At 34.8% G+C, this 17,971-nt stretch overlaps 1 pseudogene; it reads right to left on the bottom strand.

Annotated features, from left to right (window-relative positions):
• Window positions 1–2,250, bottom strand: LOC120168270 (annotated as a pseudogene).
• Between the last annotated feature and the right edge of the window lie 15,721 nt (window positions 2,251–17,971).

The raw sequence follows: 17,971 nt of genomic DNA, 5'->3' as shown, positions 1-17,971 counted from the left end.
TTAGTAGTTTAGGACCACCACAGGGCTCGCAACTATGTGGTCATTTTGGTCGATCCACTTTAGATAACCGTAGGTCACCGGAGGAGCTTTACCGTACGCCTGAACACTCACGACAAAATTTTGCTTTTGGTATTTGTTTGTAAAGGCTAGGGTGTTTGGCTCCACTGTGAATGTCATTCCATAGGTTGTTTCCACAACAGCGTGGTAAACTGATTGGTCATCTCCCACATTGGTCACAACTCTGGTAAAGTTCTTAACACTCGGAGAGCTTGCGTTAAACATGGCAACAAATGATGGGTAGTTTATGTCGGTATGCTCTTGGCTGCAATTCCATTGGCTTTGTCTAAGAATAGCTTTCATCTCTGCGTCACTGTAGCCTAGGCCACATAAAAAATCAACATAACCTTGCCAATCTATGTCGTAGATGAGACCGGGATTCATGGCTTTGTTTGGATTGATATGACCTGCCCCATAATCTAGAGGTGTTCCGGGAAGGTTAGTGGATTGGTCTGTCAAAATAGTTCCATTGTTGTCAATGTTATACGCTGTGGTCATCAAGGCTGATCGAATAGCTGCTGGACTCCATTCAGGGTGAACAGCTTTAAGTAAAGCTGTCACTCCAGCAACATGGGGTGCTGCCATTGATGTGCCTGAATATAATGCGTAATCTGAAGCCAATTGATAATTATCAATATTTTGTACTGGAATTATTGGTGGGATTGCAGCTAACACATCAACCCCTGGAGCAATAACATCTGGCTTTAGAATGTTTGGGTTAATAGGGTCTGGTCCTCTTGAAGAGAAGTAGGCCACTTGTGGTGCTGGCTTTGAGCCGAAACTTGTGAGCACAAATCTCATGATTTTACTCTTGCGTCGTCAGCTGCATCTGCAACATACTTTTTATCAAAACACCAGAAGAAGATGGTAAAATCAGGCTTGGGGTGCTGAGTTCACTAATTCCGTCAGGGGTCGAATCCAAGATAAGTATTCCCGCAGCTGCACCATTTCTTGAAAGCTCTTCCGCTTGCTCAAAAACGTTAATAGTGTGATTGCTATCACAGATGACCACCTTTCCAGAGACTTCATTTTCACTCAATGACCCAGTGTTGCATATTGCTTTGTCAGAATCACCTTTGCCATAGTACAAAGGTGTATCGATAACTAAAACACGGTTTGGGAACTGTGATTTTCCTTCGAATGTTTGATTATTTCCTAAGGTCACCGTTGCAATGAAACTCCGATCAAGTGTTCCTGCACCAACTGTAGTAATCCATGGTGCTGAATTGTGTGTAGTATTAGGTGCTCCATCATTCCCAGCGGCGCAGACAACAACAATCCCCTTCTCTATCGCTGAAAGGGAAGCAATGGCTATGACATCTTCGAAATAAGCTGTCTGAGGAAAACCTAAAGATAGTGACATGATGTTAACACCATCTGCGATTGCTTGATCCATAGCAGCAAGAACATCACTTTCTGCAACAAATCCTGCGGATGATACTTTGTACATAGCAACATGTGCACCTGGTGCCAACCCCCGGGCTAAGCCCTGGGCATATCCGAATTGACTTGCACCTGGTACACGGTTGCCTGCGGCGGTTGATGATGTGTGTTCCGTGTCCCAAATAGTCTCTCGGTGTATCGTCTGGCGAGTCTGACTCACCCGCAGCCTGACTTCCTTTGATAAATACTTGGGCGCCAATGAGTTTTCTATTGCAAGGAAAAGGGTCGATTGTACTATTCTGACACTTGCCCTCCATCTAGTAGGAACTGCTGGCATTCCTTTTCATTGAAACTTTCGCTCTCAGGCCAAACTCCTGAATCAATCATTCCTATAATCACGCCTTCACCATACGATGACGCATTCCACAATCCAGATGAATGCCTTAACCCCATGAACTGAGGGGAGTGTGTGGTGAACAGTTCGCCAGGTTTCTCCTCGTGCATGGTGATATGAGCTGGAGATTTCTTGATTTCCGATGCTTGAGATGGTGTCAGCCTAGCACTGAACCCATGCATCACATAGTTGTAAGAGTAAAGTAACATGTCTTTATCATGAACGGGTTTTGACAGCGATCGTAGGATGGTCCAGTGCCAAGTTTCATGGGTCAGAAAAGATGAAGGTTTTAGTGAAGGGTCTATATGGACTATGTACGTCTTATATTCTTCAGGTTCTGGCACTGCATTGTTGACTCCAAGAACCAAAAACAGTAAAAAAGATAGAATGAGATGGTGGTAGTTGCAGAAACTCATCTTTCTAGCCTTGCAGATTGGCTAATAGCTACACTGGAAAGATCTACGTTTAATGATTGTCACATCATTCACACCCACACTTATATATACGTCAGAAACGAAACAAAAGACGACCTTATCACTGCATAACGTTAATTCCAACTTAATTTTAGCTCCATGTTCGGTTCCTTTTATGTATTGATTTCTCCGAATCTCTGCTCACCAATGTTAGGTTAAAAGGCGTGTTTATTTTTTGTCATTATCTCAGTAGACCCAAAATTTATCACATCTCAATTATTAACAATATGGGTTCAACTCCCTTCTATGAATTAGTATATCTCTATTTAATATAATTATTTTTCTTACAAAAGACAAGATGAATTGCAGAGCGTTAAATCCAAGTCGATTTTGGGTGCATGTTCTACTTCTTTTAAGTGTTGATTTCTCCTATGTTGTGCTTATCAATGTTAGTTTGAACCTTGTATGAGGCCGGCAGTCTTTGTTGCTCTTTGATGGGTGGAAAAATTATAACTCTCCTCTCTTTGAGGGATGCCGTTCCGGATGTAGGGATCGATATGTTGTTTTTAGTTTTCAAATATTTAAGGGTAAATTAATAATATTAGGTATAATTTTGAACAATAATAGTCGAGTGATCAAAATAAAATTAATATAATAATTAGATAACTAAATACATAGTTTATCTAATATTTAAGTTACGATGGTGATGTTTTCTTTTTTTAATAGAAGCCACTAGTTTTATTAAAAGAAAAATACTCAAAATCTCTATGAATGTTCACAATCAAATAAAACACATAATTGGGGTATTTTCCAATAACCATTAACATGAGAAACTAGCCACTTGAGATCATACATGAACCATAAGGTTAAAAATCCAACCAAATACTCAATTAAAGATAGACATGAATAGATCTGATAGTATCGATAAACAAACCATAAAAGATGATGAAAACTACTGAAACTATCCATGAACGCAACCGCGTATCCCATTCCAAAGTAGAAAAGACCATCAGGATAACAAATAAGCGACATCTTGATCAGTTGAGGCGTCATCAATCCCACCATGAGAAAAAATATAAAATTAAAAAGAACGACCAAAAGATCGAAAACATATCAAAATGTATAAGAAAGCCAACAAAGAAAAATGTGTAATAAAGACATATTTATTCAAATAAAAAATCAAAAGAGAAACAAAGATGTAATATAAGAAAATAAGTGAAAAACAAAAAGTATCTACAGTCGATAATCAACATCACAGTTAATGCCACTGTTGGTCAATCAAAGTAGATGAGCGACTCAGAGGAAAAAAACCTACGACGGTGATGCATTCTAAGTGAATACCAGGACAACAAAATATAATTTTGACTTGATAATAGGTAGTGACGGTGTTGTTGAGTTAATCGAATGACGAAATTGGCCAAGAGGGGGGTGAATTGGCAATAAAAATTTTGTGGAAGCTTTTGCAGAAAATTGAAAGTAATTGCACAGCGATTTACAGTGGTTCGACTTTCTCAAACAAAGTCTACGTCCACTACCTTAGCTATCCACACTAAGGATTTTCCAACAAATTCACTAATTTGTTCTTTCTTTTGAGGCCAAAGAGATAACCTTACAATTCCCTCAAGAGTATACCCCAACTCTTGAGAACACTCTTTTCTCAAAGAGAAGATTACAAATTTGCAAACTTACAAGAAAACCTCACAAGGTAAGATGTTTGCACAATTCTAGAACAAGAAAAGAACACTCAAAGAAAATTACAAATGAGCACAATAAGTGTTCTTTGAAAGCAAAATGAATATTGAATGAAAATTGGCTTGAATTGCACAAACTTTGTGTTTGATGCTTTCTCTCTTGTTTCTCTATGATTTTCTTGCTGATCAAGGGCTTCAGAACTTGTTTAAATACACCTTGGATCACTTCTGAACGTTGGGGATGATTAGAGAAGATATTATAGCCGTTTTAGTGTGAAAACATTTAATAAAACAGCTTGGAGCGTGGGGGGAATCGGTTCCCTCTCATAGGGAATCGGTTCCCTAAGTGTAAAATTCAAATATTTCGACCGTTGAACAGGGGGGAATCGGTACCCCCCTTGGGGGGAATCGGTTCCCTCCGAGCATTCTGGAAATCTCGGAGCCAAACCATTCAGGGGGGAATCGGTTCCTCCTATGGGGGGGGAATCGGTTCCCTCTGAGCAATCTGGAATTTTTTGGCTTTGAATTGGTTCGAAATACTTTGTAAAATTATTTTGAAATTGTTTTATGATTAAAACTTAATTTTACACTTAAGTAAGGATCAAAAATGATTTTTGAAATATTTGGAGTAATGTTGTGATGTTCGAATAGTTATATCGAATATACTTAGAAAATCATTTGGAAAATCTTAAAATCCATTTAACTTAATTTGTTATATCGAAATATTAAAATGTTTCAACAATCTCCCCCTTTTTGATATAACAAAACATTTTAGTAATTTTAAGATTTTTGAAATCAAGTTTTGAAATTACTCCCCCTTACTTTAACATTACTTTAACACTTATTTTTGAAATTACTCCCCTTACTTTAACATTACTTTAACACTTATTCTTCTCCCCCTTTTTGTTAAATCAAAAAGATATTGTAAAACAAGGTTTTGAAAATCATTTAGCCAATTGATTTATTAATTATAAGCTTAAGCTGCTAAGATCACAATCAAAAGAGAGGTTAGCCATTAGTTTCATAAATCAATATTCATAAATAATGTGATATGGCAAAATTGGTCATATTGCTAATGATAATGTAAATGATGCAAAAATGAATAAAACACCAAACATATAAGTTCACACCATTCATAAATCCAAAATCCAACAATCCACAAAATCAAACAATTCAAAATGTTGAAACAATATTCATTTTGTTCAAAGTTTTAAAGATAACCATAAAATTAAGCATCCGGATCGGTAGGAGGAAAACGGGCTCGCATAGCGGCCATCTCGTGTGTGAGTTCATTGATACGAGCGTTGGTTGATTCATTGTTTGCACGCATCTCCCGAAGAATCTCTAATTGTTGAGCTCCCATTGTGGATAAATGAGACGCTATAGAGGAAAAGTGCGAGTCCATGGTAGCGTATCGGAAATCGAATGTCTCCATAAAGGATTGAAAATATGGAGGCATTTGATGCGTTTGTTGTGCTTGCTCCTCGGGCTGCTCTTCGGCTTGCTCCTCATTAATTGTTCAAACTCAGGATCTTCGTCAGCTTCGGGTGGAGCTTGTGAAGAACTAGCTCCCGGAGTAGAAGAACGAACCCATTCACCGGTTTCTTTGTCCTTTACCCATCCCGCTCTCGTTAAGGAAAGAAGATTTATTTGTTTCTTAAGAGGAAAAACGGCATCTAGACCGACTCTAAGCCCAGCTTTGGAAAACAGGTTACTCAAAAAGCAACCGTAAACTAGAGATGAACAGTGTTTCTTGTTAGGAACAAGATTTACGGTTTCAACAATTTCAGCAAAAATAATCTGAGGTAGGTTAATTTTAATACGGTTTTCGAAACAATGTAACCACCAAAGATCCAAAGCTCTAAGAGTAGAATAACGACCTCCGGATGGTCGAAACCACCAAGAAATCATTAGATGAAGAAAACGCTCATGTAGGTCTAAGACACTCGCACTATCTCTTCTTTTATAACGAGAACCTAAAATTTGTTTTTCATTCGAAATACCATCATTATCTAATCCAAATGTATTGGCTATATGCCGGGTCAATATATAAGAATTGTCCTAGGAGGTAGGAACGAATTCCTATGGTTTCGGTTTCAGCTTGGTTTTTAACACATACGACATTAGAGTAGAATATACGAACAAGTTGATGGTAAACGATGGGTTCAAGATCAAATAGTTTATCAAATTTCCATTCTTGTAAAATGGAAGATATTTAAAATCGATAGCTAACATAGCTTGACGAGAAGGAATACGTTCTTCCCGGATTTTGTAAGAATCGAAATATTGATAATACCAATATCGGTGATTTCTAGACCCAGGATGATTGAAACACGAATTTTGGATAGTCAAGTTAGGATCAGTGGGATTGGGATTAGAAATTGGAATAGAAGGAGGATTTGGAGGTGGATTTGGTTGACGACTAGAACGACTAGATGAAGACCTAGGACGTTTAGGATTTGACATGGTGAAGGAAATCGGAATAGATATAATAACCTGCAATTTTAAAACAAGTGTATGCAATTCAATTATCCCAAAACTCAAATGAGTCCTCAATTTCAAGATTCTCTGAATCAATCCTAATGGGCAAAGTTTTTGAAAACTTTTGAAAAATATGGTTTTGAGAAACAATATATGTATAGTTTTTCATAACAACAACATAATTTAATCAAAACACAATAATTTGAAAAATAACATTTTTTTATTATTTCGAAAATTTAAAAAAAATGAAAAATTCTTGTGTTTTTGATGAAATTAGTTGTAACATCTAGTTTCTAATCACTAAATAATCAATGCCCGATCACTATTTCAATCTAGAACTAATTGAAACTAATCCTATGTTCAAAAATAATGAAATAAAGAGTTTAGAAAACTTTACCTTGAAAGATGAAGATTGAGGGGATTTAGATGTTGTTTGCACGATTTTAATGATTCCAACAGGTTTAGAAGATGATTTATGAAGCAAATTCCGATTAATATTGTTGATTTGAGGCAAAAATGGAGATTTGAGAGATTTAGAGGGAGAAACGGCGAAGAGAGAGGAAGAGGGTTTTTGAGAGTTTGGGGTTGTTCTGCCCGATTTTAGCAGAACCCCAGGGGGGTATCGATTCCCCTGTGGGGGGAATCGGTTCCCCTTCAAAGGGGGAATTGGTTCCCTCAGGGGGGGGGATCGATTCCCTATGCACCAAAATGCTAAAATCCGATTTTTTAAGCACAAAATGCTAAATTAATCTTTTCTAGTGGTATTGGCAACTCATATATAAAAAATTAATTATGTTCAAACAATTAAATTAATATTTAATCGATTTTTGAACATAAAATTAATTTTCACTAAGAATCACAAACTCCCCCTAACTAATAGCAAGAATGCAATCAAAAATTATTATAAGCATTTTTCAAGATTTATTAAAAGTGCTAAAATTATTTTAAACACTAAGTGAAGATAGGTTGGTCAAACCTAATTCTCTCCTAAGTGTCCAAAATCTTTCCTTGTCTAAGGGTTTTGTAAAGATATCCGCTAATTGGTGCAAAGTATCAACAAATTCTAGAACTACATCTTCCTTAGTGACATGGTCTCTAATGAAGTGATGTCTTATTTCAATGTGCTTAGTTCTAGAGTGTTGGATGGGATTTTTAGTGAGACAAATAGCACTAGTATTGTCACACTTGATAGGAATGGTACCTACTTCAATTCCATAATCAAAAAGTTGTTGTTTCATCCATAAAACTTGTGCACAGCAACTACCGGCTGAAATGTATTCCGCTTCAGTGGTAGATAATGCAACACAATTTTGTTTCTTTGAAAACCAAGAAATCAACATATTTCCAAGGAATTGACAAGTACCGGAGGTGCTTTTCCTATCTAATATGCATCCTCCATAATCCGCATCAGAAAAAGCATGCAAGCTAAAGCTAGAGTCTCTAGGATACCAAAGTCCTAAACTAGGAGTGTCCTTAAGGTATCTAAAGATTCTCTTAACAGCTAGTAAATGTGATTCTTTAGGACATGATTGAAACCTAGCACACAAGCAAACACTAAACATAATATCCGGTCTACTTGCGGTCAGATAAAGCAATGAGCCAATCATGGATCTATATAATTTAACATCCACACATTTACCTCCTTCATCTAAGTCAAGCTTTGTTGAAGAGCTCATTGGAGTGTTATGAGGTTTCCCATTTTCCAGTCCAAATTTCTTGAGCATATCTTTGACGTACTTAGCTTGATTAATGAAGATTCCATCTTTTCTTTGCTTGATTTGGAGTCCCAAGAAAAAGAGCTCCCCCATCATGCTCATCTCAAACTCACTTTGCATTAGCTTAGAAAATTCTTGGCAAAGAACATCATTAGTAGAACCAAATATTATATCATCAACATAAATTGAACTACTAATAAATCTTTACCTTTTCTCTTTAAAAACAATGTAGTGTCAACCTTTCCTTTTAAAAAATCTTTTCAATTAAAAAATTTGACAATCTTTCATACCAAGCTCTAGGAGCTTGTTTTAAACCATAAAGAGCTTTTGTCAATTTTAAAACATGATCCGAAAAATTTGAATCTTCAAAACCTGGAGGTTGTTCCACGTACACTTCTTCTTTTATAAAACCATTTAAAAATGCACTTTTAACATCCATTTGATATAATTTAAATTCATTGAAACATGCAAATGCCAATAACATTCTAATTGCTTCCATCCTAGCTACGGGAGCGTATGTTTCATCATAATCTATGCCTTCTTCTTGAGTATAGCCTTGAGCAACAAGTCTAGCATTGTTCCTCACTATATTACCACTTTCATCAAGTTTATTTCTAAAAACCCATCTAGTACCTACAGTAGATTTATTACTAGGCCTTTCAACTAATGTCCATACTTTACTTCTCTCAAATGATTTAATTCTTCTTGCATAGCCATAATCCAATGTTCATCTTTTAATGCTTCTTTGATGTTCTTAGGCTCTATGCATGAAATAAATGCAACATAATTACAGATATTTCTAAGAGAAGATCGAGTAGTTACCCCTTTTGATGGATCACCTATAATTTCACCATCTTTGACATAGTTGTACTCTCTTGGAAAAGATACTTCCCTTTCTTCAATGGTTGGATTCTCGAGGGGATCATGAGTTTCCTCATCTTTTGTTTCTTCCTTTGATGATGATTCTCCAACGTCATATCTAACGTCATTTGCTTGTACAATACCTACATCATCATTAACAGAAGAATCCTTCCTCGGAAGGAGATTATCATCGAAAACAACATGTATAGACTCTTCTACAACTAAAGTTCTTTTATTAAATACACGATAAGCTTTAGAGTTTAAGGAATAACCCAGAAAAATTCCTTCATCACTTTTAGCATCAAATTTACCAAGATTTTCTTACCGTTGTTTAAAACAAAACATTTACATCCAAAAGGATGAAAATAGCTAATGTTAGGCTTTTTATTTTGAGAATTTCATATGGAGTTTTCTTTAAAATTGGCCTAATCATTACTCGATTTATAACATAACAAGCGGTATTTGTGGCTTCCGCCCAAAAATATTTTGGCAAATTATTTTCACAAAGCATGGTTCTAGCCATTTCTTCTAAAGTTCGATTTTTCCTCTCAACAACTCCATTTTGTTTAGGGGTTCTAGGTGCTGAAAAATTGTGGCTAATACCATTAGAATTACAAAACTCAATAAATCCAAGATTTTCAAATTCAGTTCCATGATCACTTCTAACACTAGTGATAGAGTAACCTTTTTCATTTTGGATTATTTTTGAAAATGTGATGAAATTTTCTAATGCTTCATCTTTAGTACTTAAGAATAGAACCTAAGTGTATCTAGAATAGTCATCTACCAAGACAAATGCATATTGTTTTCCTCCCAAGCTAGTAGTTCTAGTTGGCCCAAAAAGATCTAAATGGATCAATTGTAATACTCTACTAGTTGATACATCATTAATAGATTTAAAAGAAACTCGTTTTTGTTTTCCTTTAGCACAAGCATCACAGATTTTATCATTATCAAATTTAAGCTTAGGCAACCCTCGAACTAAATCACCTTGAATTAGCCGTTGCAAAACACTCATACTAGCATGACCTAGTCTCCTATGCCATAACCAACTATCATGCTCATCCTTAGCAACTAGGCATAAATTAGTCATATCAATAGAATCTAAATGCACCATGTAAATGTTTCCTATTCTATGACCAACAAGCATAATCCGATTAGATGCAATGTCAATGACTTTACAACCATTAATTTCAAATAAGACATTGAATCCTTTATCACATAATTGACTAATACTCAATAGATTATGCTTTAATCCATTCACATATAAAACATTCTTAATTTGTATGGAAGAGGTATTACCTATTGTACCAATACCTTCAATGTAACCTTTGAATTGTCTCCAAAAGTCACTTCTCCTCCATTTTTGGCGTTAAGCTCTATGAACCGGCTTTTGTCTCCGGTCATGTGTCTTGAGCATCCACTATCAGGTACCATGAATTTGAATTTGTTTCTCGTGCCTTGTAGCAATGCTCCTTTCCCTACAAACATAGATTAATTTTTGATTTTTGGTACCCAAATTCTTTTGGGTCCATGTTCATTAGTTTCCAAAATCCTAGTCCCCTTAGGTATCCATTTGTGTAGGATATCTTTATCTTTAGTAGTAATGAGTCCTTTAGGAACCCATATACTTCTAAAGATTTTACCATTTAAGGTTCGTTGAGGATTTCTATGATTGTAGTTTCTAAAATCTTTTCTAACAAAGTTGGATTTTGAATTTTCTCCTTTTTCAAAACGTTTTGTTCCAACTTTATCAAAAGAAGTTCTAAGATCATCAATTTTCTTTTGATGATCATCATTGACCTTTGAAAGTAAATTTTGCAAATCTAAATTTTTCTTTTCAAACTCTTCTAGTTTGATTTGCAAATCTTTAATTTACTTTCAAGATCATTGTTGGTTTTGGATATGAGTTTATTTTCATTTTTCAACTTTGAAACATCATTTTTATATTTTAAAAATAATTTCTCATAATTCGAAGCCAACCCATATTCCTCTAATAGCTCATCATAAGATAAATCATCAAAATCAGATGAGTTAGAGGTTACCTTAGAATCTTCCCCAAATGCCATCAAGCACAAGTTTGCTACTTCTTGTTCCTCTTCATCGGAACCTTCTTCATCGCTCCATGTAGCCACATGAGCCTTGTGCTTATTTTTTGATTGACCCTTCTTCTTCAATTGTGGGCAATCATATTTGACATGCCCTGGCTTTTTGCATTCATAGCAAATGATCGGGTCCTTCTCTTTTGGTTCATCTTTGAGGCCTTCATTTCGTTTGAATTTTCTTCCTCGGTAAGGTCTCATCATTTTTCTGAACCGTTTGGCAAACAATGCCATTTCCTCGTCATCATCATCATCATTAGAATCACTCTCATCTTTTATGGATTTGAGAGCAACTCCAATGTTTTTCTTCTTCTCCTTCTCCTTTGGTGTCTCTTCAACTTTATCAAGGTCCACCTCATCTTCAAGCATCATCTCATGAGTGAGGAGTGATCCGATAAGTCTTCAAGAGTTAAGGACGATAGGTCCTTAGACTCGATGATTGCCGTCTTCTTTGATTGCCATGATTTTGGGAGGGAGTAGACTAACTTCCTCACAAGCTTTTCATTTGAGATGATCTCTCCATATGATTTGAGACCATTGACAATCGTTGAAAATCTATCCATCATACATTTGATGTCTTCATTTGGTTTCATCCTGAAATTTTCATAGCTATGCGTCAGAATACTAATTTTTGATTTCTTTACCTCATCGGTACCTTCATGTGTGACTTGAAGCTTGTCCCATATTTCTTTGGCGGTTGTACACGATGAAACTCTCCGTATTCATCTGGTCCAAGAGCACAAAGATAATATGAATGGCTTTGGAGTTGAGCTGGAACATTTTGTATCTCCTTCACTCCACAACCTTGGATGAGTGATAGGCTTAATGTATCCTTCTTCTACGGCATTCCATGCTCCCATGTCACTTGCTTGAATGAAGTACATCATTCTATTCTTCCAATAGGCGTAGTTAGCTCCATTGAAGAAATGAGGCTTGTTGACGGGCATCGAATCGAGACCGGAGTCGAAGTTTGAAGCGGAGGCCATTGATGACTTTAATAATCGATATAACTCTTCCCGAATCGACTCAAGAGGCGATAAAACCTTCAAATGAGTTAGGCTCTGATACCATTGTTGAGTTAATCGAATGACGAAATTGGCCAAGAGGGGGTGAATTGGCAATAAAAATTTTGTGGAAGCTTTTGCAGAAAATTGAAAGTAATTGCACAGCGATTTACAGTGGTTCGACTTTCTCAAACAAAGTCTACGTCCACTACCTTAGCTATCCACACTAAGGATTTTCCAACAAATTCACTAATTTGTTCTTTCTTTTGAGGCCAAAGAGATAACCTTACAATTCCCTCAAGAGTATACCCAACTCTTGAGAACACTCTTTTCTCAAAGAGAAGATTACAAATTTGCAAACTTACAAGAAAACCTCACAAGGTAAGATGTTTGCACAATTCTAGAACAAGAAAAGAACACTCAAAGAAAATTACAAATGAGCACAATAAGTGTTCTTTGAAGCAAAATGAAAATTGAATGAAAATTGGCTTGAATTGCACAAACTTTGTGTTTGATGCTTTCTCTCTTGTTTCTCTATGATTTTCTTGCTGATCAAGGGCTTCAGAACTTGTTTAAATACACCTTGGATCACTTCTGAACGTTGGGGATGATTAGAGAAGATATTATAGCCGTTTTAGTGTGAAAACATTTAATAAAACAGCTTGGAGCGTGGGGGGAATCGGTTCCCTCTCATAGGGAATCGGTTCCCTAAGTGTAAAATTCAAATATTTCGACCGTTGAACAGGGGGGAATCGGTACCCCCTTGGGGGGAATCGGTTCCCTCCGAGCATTCTGGAAATCTCGGAGCCAAACCATTCAGGGGGGAATCGGTTCCTCCTATGGGGGGGAATCGGTTCCCTCTGAGCAATCTGGAATTTTTGGCTTTGAATTGGTTCGAAATACTTTGTAAAATTATTTTGAAATTGTTTTATGATTAAAACTTAATTTTACACTTAAGTAAGGATCAAAAATGATTTTTGAAATATTTGGAGTAATGTTGTGATATTCGAATAGTTATATCGAATATACTTAGAAAATCATTTGGAAAATCTTAAAATCCATTTAACTTAATTTGTTATATCGAAATATTAAAATGTTTCAACAGGTGTAACACCCCAAAATTTTGGTTAGTGACCAAAACATAAATTTTGAAAGTTTAGTGGCCAAAGTATAAAGTTTGGAAAAGTGCATGAACTAAAAAGGTAATTTTCAAAAGTTTAGGGACTAAAAATGTAATTTTCAAAAGTTAGGTGTTTTAACTACATAAATGAATAGTTCATCTCCAAGAATGATGTTTTGGTGGGAATCAAATTTTTGATCCAAAATTTGTGTTAAAAGTTAGAAAGTGTTAAAGTCCGGTAAAAATTCAATAAATCAAATCGAATAAGAATTTTGAGAAAATTTGAAGGGCATTAAATTAATCTTAGAAATATTATTTCTACATTATAAAATGATGGAAAATAATATGAATCATTAGATTTGAGAATTTATTTTCATGTTCAATTTGGACCATTAGATGAACATGACAAGATTGAAATTTTTTGGAAAAATGCATGAGTAAAGTTGTAAAGGGAATAATAATTTGTTCATCTTTGACTTTGGAAATATGATAAGTAATATGTGCCTTGGTATGGATTAAATTATCAAGTTTCATTAATGGTAAAATTGTCATTTCATGAAAAATAAGGCATTCTTCAATTTCCATTCCGTGCTCCTCATAACCCTAGGTAAGAGAACTTTTATTTTTTTATTTTTGAACAATTTCCTTTGGTTTTTGGGTTAAACTATGAATAGAAAATTGTTCTATTCGAAGAGCTCTATCATTTGGCACCATTATTGCATGTTAATCATGTTTGGATGTTAAGTTTCCAAATTTTAGGGTTCATGTTCATGTTAGGGTTTCATGAATTAATGATGGATTTTAAGGTTTTTGTAGTTGTAGAATCATTTCCAAGCTTGTGTGATGATCAAAACCTCCCATAATGTTATTAATGATTATCGGCCTAAACCCTAATTTTGGAAAGTTTGTGCTTTGATGAAATTAGATTAGGGGTTAATTATAGAAGTTTGGAAATGTTGATTTGATGTAAATTTCATGCTTTAATCAATTGAAATCAAGTGAAAATCATGAAACCCTAACCTTGAATAATTATACCATGGTGTTTAAGGATAAGAAAAATTATATGGAAAAATTATGCAAGGGTTGAAAATGATGTAGGAAGGATTCTACAAGCCTTAGAAAGTTATAGGGACCCTCTTGTAATTTTGTAAAAGTTGGGGGATCTATTCGATAATTTTGAAAAACTATGGGATCAATTTGTAATTGTTCAATAGTTGATGTACTATGCTAGAAATTAATGTTAGAGTGTTGAAATTGATGTTAGGATGTGAAATTGGACAATTTTGGAAAGTTGGTAAAAATTGAGGTTAAAATCACAAATATGAAAAAGTTAGGAACTTAAGTGAAAATATTATGTGAAAATTGGATTAAAATGAACTTGGATGGTCAATTAGAAGTTTTGAGGTCAACAAGTATGTTGTGAAATGAAAAGTGTATCGAAAGATTTTTAGATATTTATTTTCTAATGTGTGTCTATGTTAGTACGATACTAATATGTGGTTTGAATTGAATATGTTTCGTAAACTATGCTCATTTAGATTGTGTTCTTGAAATCAAGATCAAACATGATTTAAGATAATGATAAGCTTAAGGATGAAATGTGAATATCTAAGGAAGGTTTACAAGTTAAGGACACTAGGTGAGTGCAAATTTAATTTGTACTTATGTTATCGAACAAACATTGGCTTGTGATGAGCCAGTGACAGAGTTATTATGGTAAGGAGTGACTCCTAAATGTTATGTGTTTTGTGGTTCATGCATATATGTTCATTTGGTGAGGTAATAGAATTAGTGAATAAGCTGAAATTGCAAATTGGTGAAATCTGCCTAGAGTTGTGTTTTGAATAGTAAGTTTAGAAAATCACCATAAATTCTATAAAAATGATTAGTGAATGATATATACCGTTGGGTTTTTATATCAGTCTAGTTTTGTTTAAAACAAACGACTACTGATTTCGAGGTGTATAAAACAGATATGAATTTTTAATCGAAGATAGGTCAGTAAATAGGGCAACATATTCTGCTCATAATAGCTTCTATAAGTTAAATTTGAAAATTCACTATAAATTGTACGAATTGAACTAGAGGAATTTTCTTATATGGTTAGATTCACATTCGAGTATAGTTTCCAGTGTTATAAACATCATAATTTTAATGGTGTAGGTTAATACAAAATAATATTTATTTGAATGTGGTACAAACTGTCAGGATATGAAATTGTGATAAATTTTGGAATTTAACCAAATCTAAAGTAAAGGATTAAGTAGAAGCTTAGTGAGGCTTATATTTTAAATTGTTTATAATGTCAAAGCGAGGGCAAGACATGCATAACATTATATATGGATGCTTTCTACATCATCGGGTAAGACTTGCGATAAGTCTACCTTATTCATATTGGCATGATATTTATGTCATTTATCATATATTTGACATATTCTTAATATGTAAAAGGTTGATTAAGAAATGCATTGATCACTAGTTGTTATATATGATGTTTATTATGTATATATATGATGTTATTTCGAGTATGAAGTGCCCAATATGAAATTATATTAATATACTTTGTCATGGATGGATTGAATAAATATATACTATATGCCCAAACATGAGGGTCAGTGGTATTGATGGCATGTCATAGAGTCTAGTAGCTGTAGGTTTCAGCACTATAGTGTGCAAGGACACTTATTGCAGGTGGTGGGCACAACCTTATGTGCCATATATGGATCAACACTACAATGTAAACCTAGTGTAGGTGGTGGGCACGACCTTATGTGTCATATTCATATCAGCACTCGAGCATAAGCTTAGTGCAGGTTTAGCACTACGATGCATATATTCGACTGAAATATCGGGGTCCTCATAAGTTTATATTTTGGGTTATGGTTTATTGGGTAATAAATGACAAACAAGTGAATAAGCTTATGAGCTTATGGAATAAATGATAAGTATATTTGTAAGAAATTTTATATGCGATTCATATCACGTTAATATTAGTAGCATGATTGAAAATACAAGTAAAGTGATCATGATGCATTGAATATTATTATTTTTAGATTTATGTATTGCAGTGCCTTGAATATTTATATGATTGCCTCACTAAGTGTATAATTAGTGTTGAAAACATTTTGATATTTCGATATAACAAATTAAGATAAATGAATTTTAAGATTTTCTAAGTATATTCGATATAATTATTCGAATATCAAAATATTACTCCAAATCTTTCAAATGTCATTTTTAATCCTTACTCAAGTGTAAAATTAAGTTTTAAACTTAAAATAATTTCAAAACAATTTTACAAAATATTTCGAACCATTTCAAAGCAAAAAAGTCCAGATTGCTCAGAGGGAATCGATTCCCCCCCAAGAGGGTAGCGATTCCCCCTGAATGGTTTGGCTCCAAGAAAAACAGAATGCTCGGAGGGATCTGATTCCCCTAATGGGTATCGATTCCCCCTGTTCAACGGTTGAAATATTTGAATTTTACATTTAGGGAATCGATTCCCTATGAGGGGGTATCGATTCTCCTCACGCTCCAAGCAGAAATATTAATTGTTTTCACACTTAAACGGCTTCAATAACTTCATTAATGATCCCCAACGTTCAGAAGTGATTCAAGGAGTATTTAAGCAAGCTTAGAAGCCTTTGATCAATAACAATTTTATCAAGAATCAAGAGAGAATCAAAGAGAAAGCATCAAGCCTCAAGTTTGAACAATTTAATCCATTTTCATTTAATATTCATCTTTGCTTTCAAGAAAACTACTTGTACTCAATTGTATTCATCTTTGAGTGTTCTTTTCTTTGTTCTAGAATTGTGCAAACATCTTTCCTTGTGAGGATTTCCTTGTAAGTTTACAAATTTGTAATCTTCTCTTTGAGAAAGAGTGTTCTCAAGAATTGAGGTATATTCTTGAGGGAGTTGTAAGGTTATCTCTTTGGCCTAAAAAGAAAGAACAAATTAGTGAATTTATTGAAAAATCCTTAGTGTGGATAGCTAAGGCAGTGGACGTAGACTTTGATTGAGAAAGTCGAACCACTCTAAATCGCTGTGCAATTACTTTCAATTTTCTACAAAAGCTTCAAACAAAATTTTAATTACCAATTCACCCCTCTCTTGGCCGATTACGTCAATCGATTAACTCAACAATTGGCATCAGAGCTTGACTCATTTAAAGGTTTAACCGCCTCTTGAGTAGATCCGGGAAGAGTTACATCGATAATCAAAGTCATTAATGGCCTCCACTTCAAACGTCGACTCTGGTCTCGATTCGATGTCCATCAACAAGTATCCTTTCTTCAATTGAGGTAACAATGCCTATTGGAAGAATAGGATGATGTATTTAATTCAAGCCAGTGACATGGGAGCATGGAATGTTGTAGAAGACGGATATATCAAACTTCTCACTCATCTAAGATTGTGGAGTGAAAGAGAGACACGAATGTTCCAGCTCAACTCCAAAGCTATCCATATCATATTTTGTGCTCTTGGATCAGATGAATATGGAAGAGTTTCATCTTGTACAACCGCCAAAGAAATATGGGATAAACTACAAATCACTCATGAAGGCACCGACGAGGTAAAAGAATCTAAAATTAGTCTTCTAACACATAGCTATGAAAATTTCAGGATGAAACCAAATGAAGATATCAAAGCTATGACGGATAGATTCTCAATTATTTTCAATGGTCTCAAATCATATGGAGAGATCATTCCTAACGAGAAGCTTGTGAGGAAATTAGTTTACTCAC

Source organism: Hibiscus syriacus, unplaced genomic scaffold, assembly GCF_006381635.1.
Source record: "Hibiscus syriacus cultivar Baekdansim isolate YM2019G1 unplaced genomic scaffold, ASM638163v2 tig00111718_pilon, whole genome shotgun sequence".
Taxonomy (NCBI): Eukaryota; Viridiplantae; Streptophyta; class Magnoliopsida; order Malvales; family Malvaceae; genus Hibiscus; species Hibiscus syriacus.
This window is presented reverse-complemented; position numbering and strand designations above follow the sequence as displayed.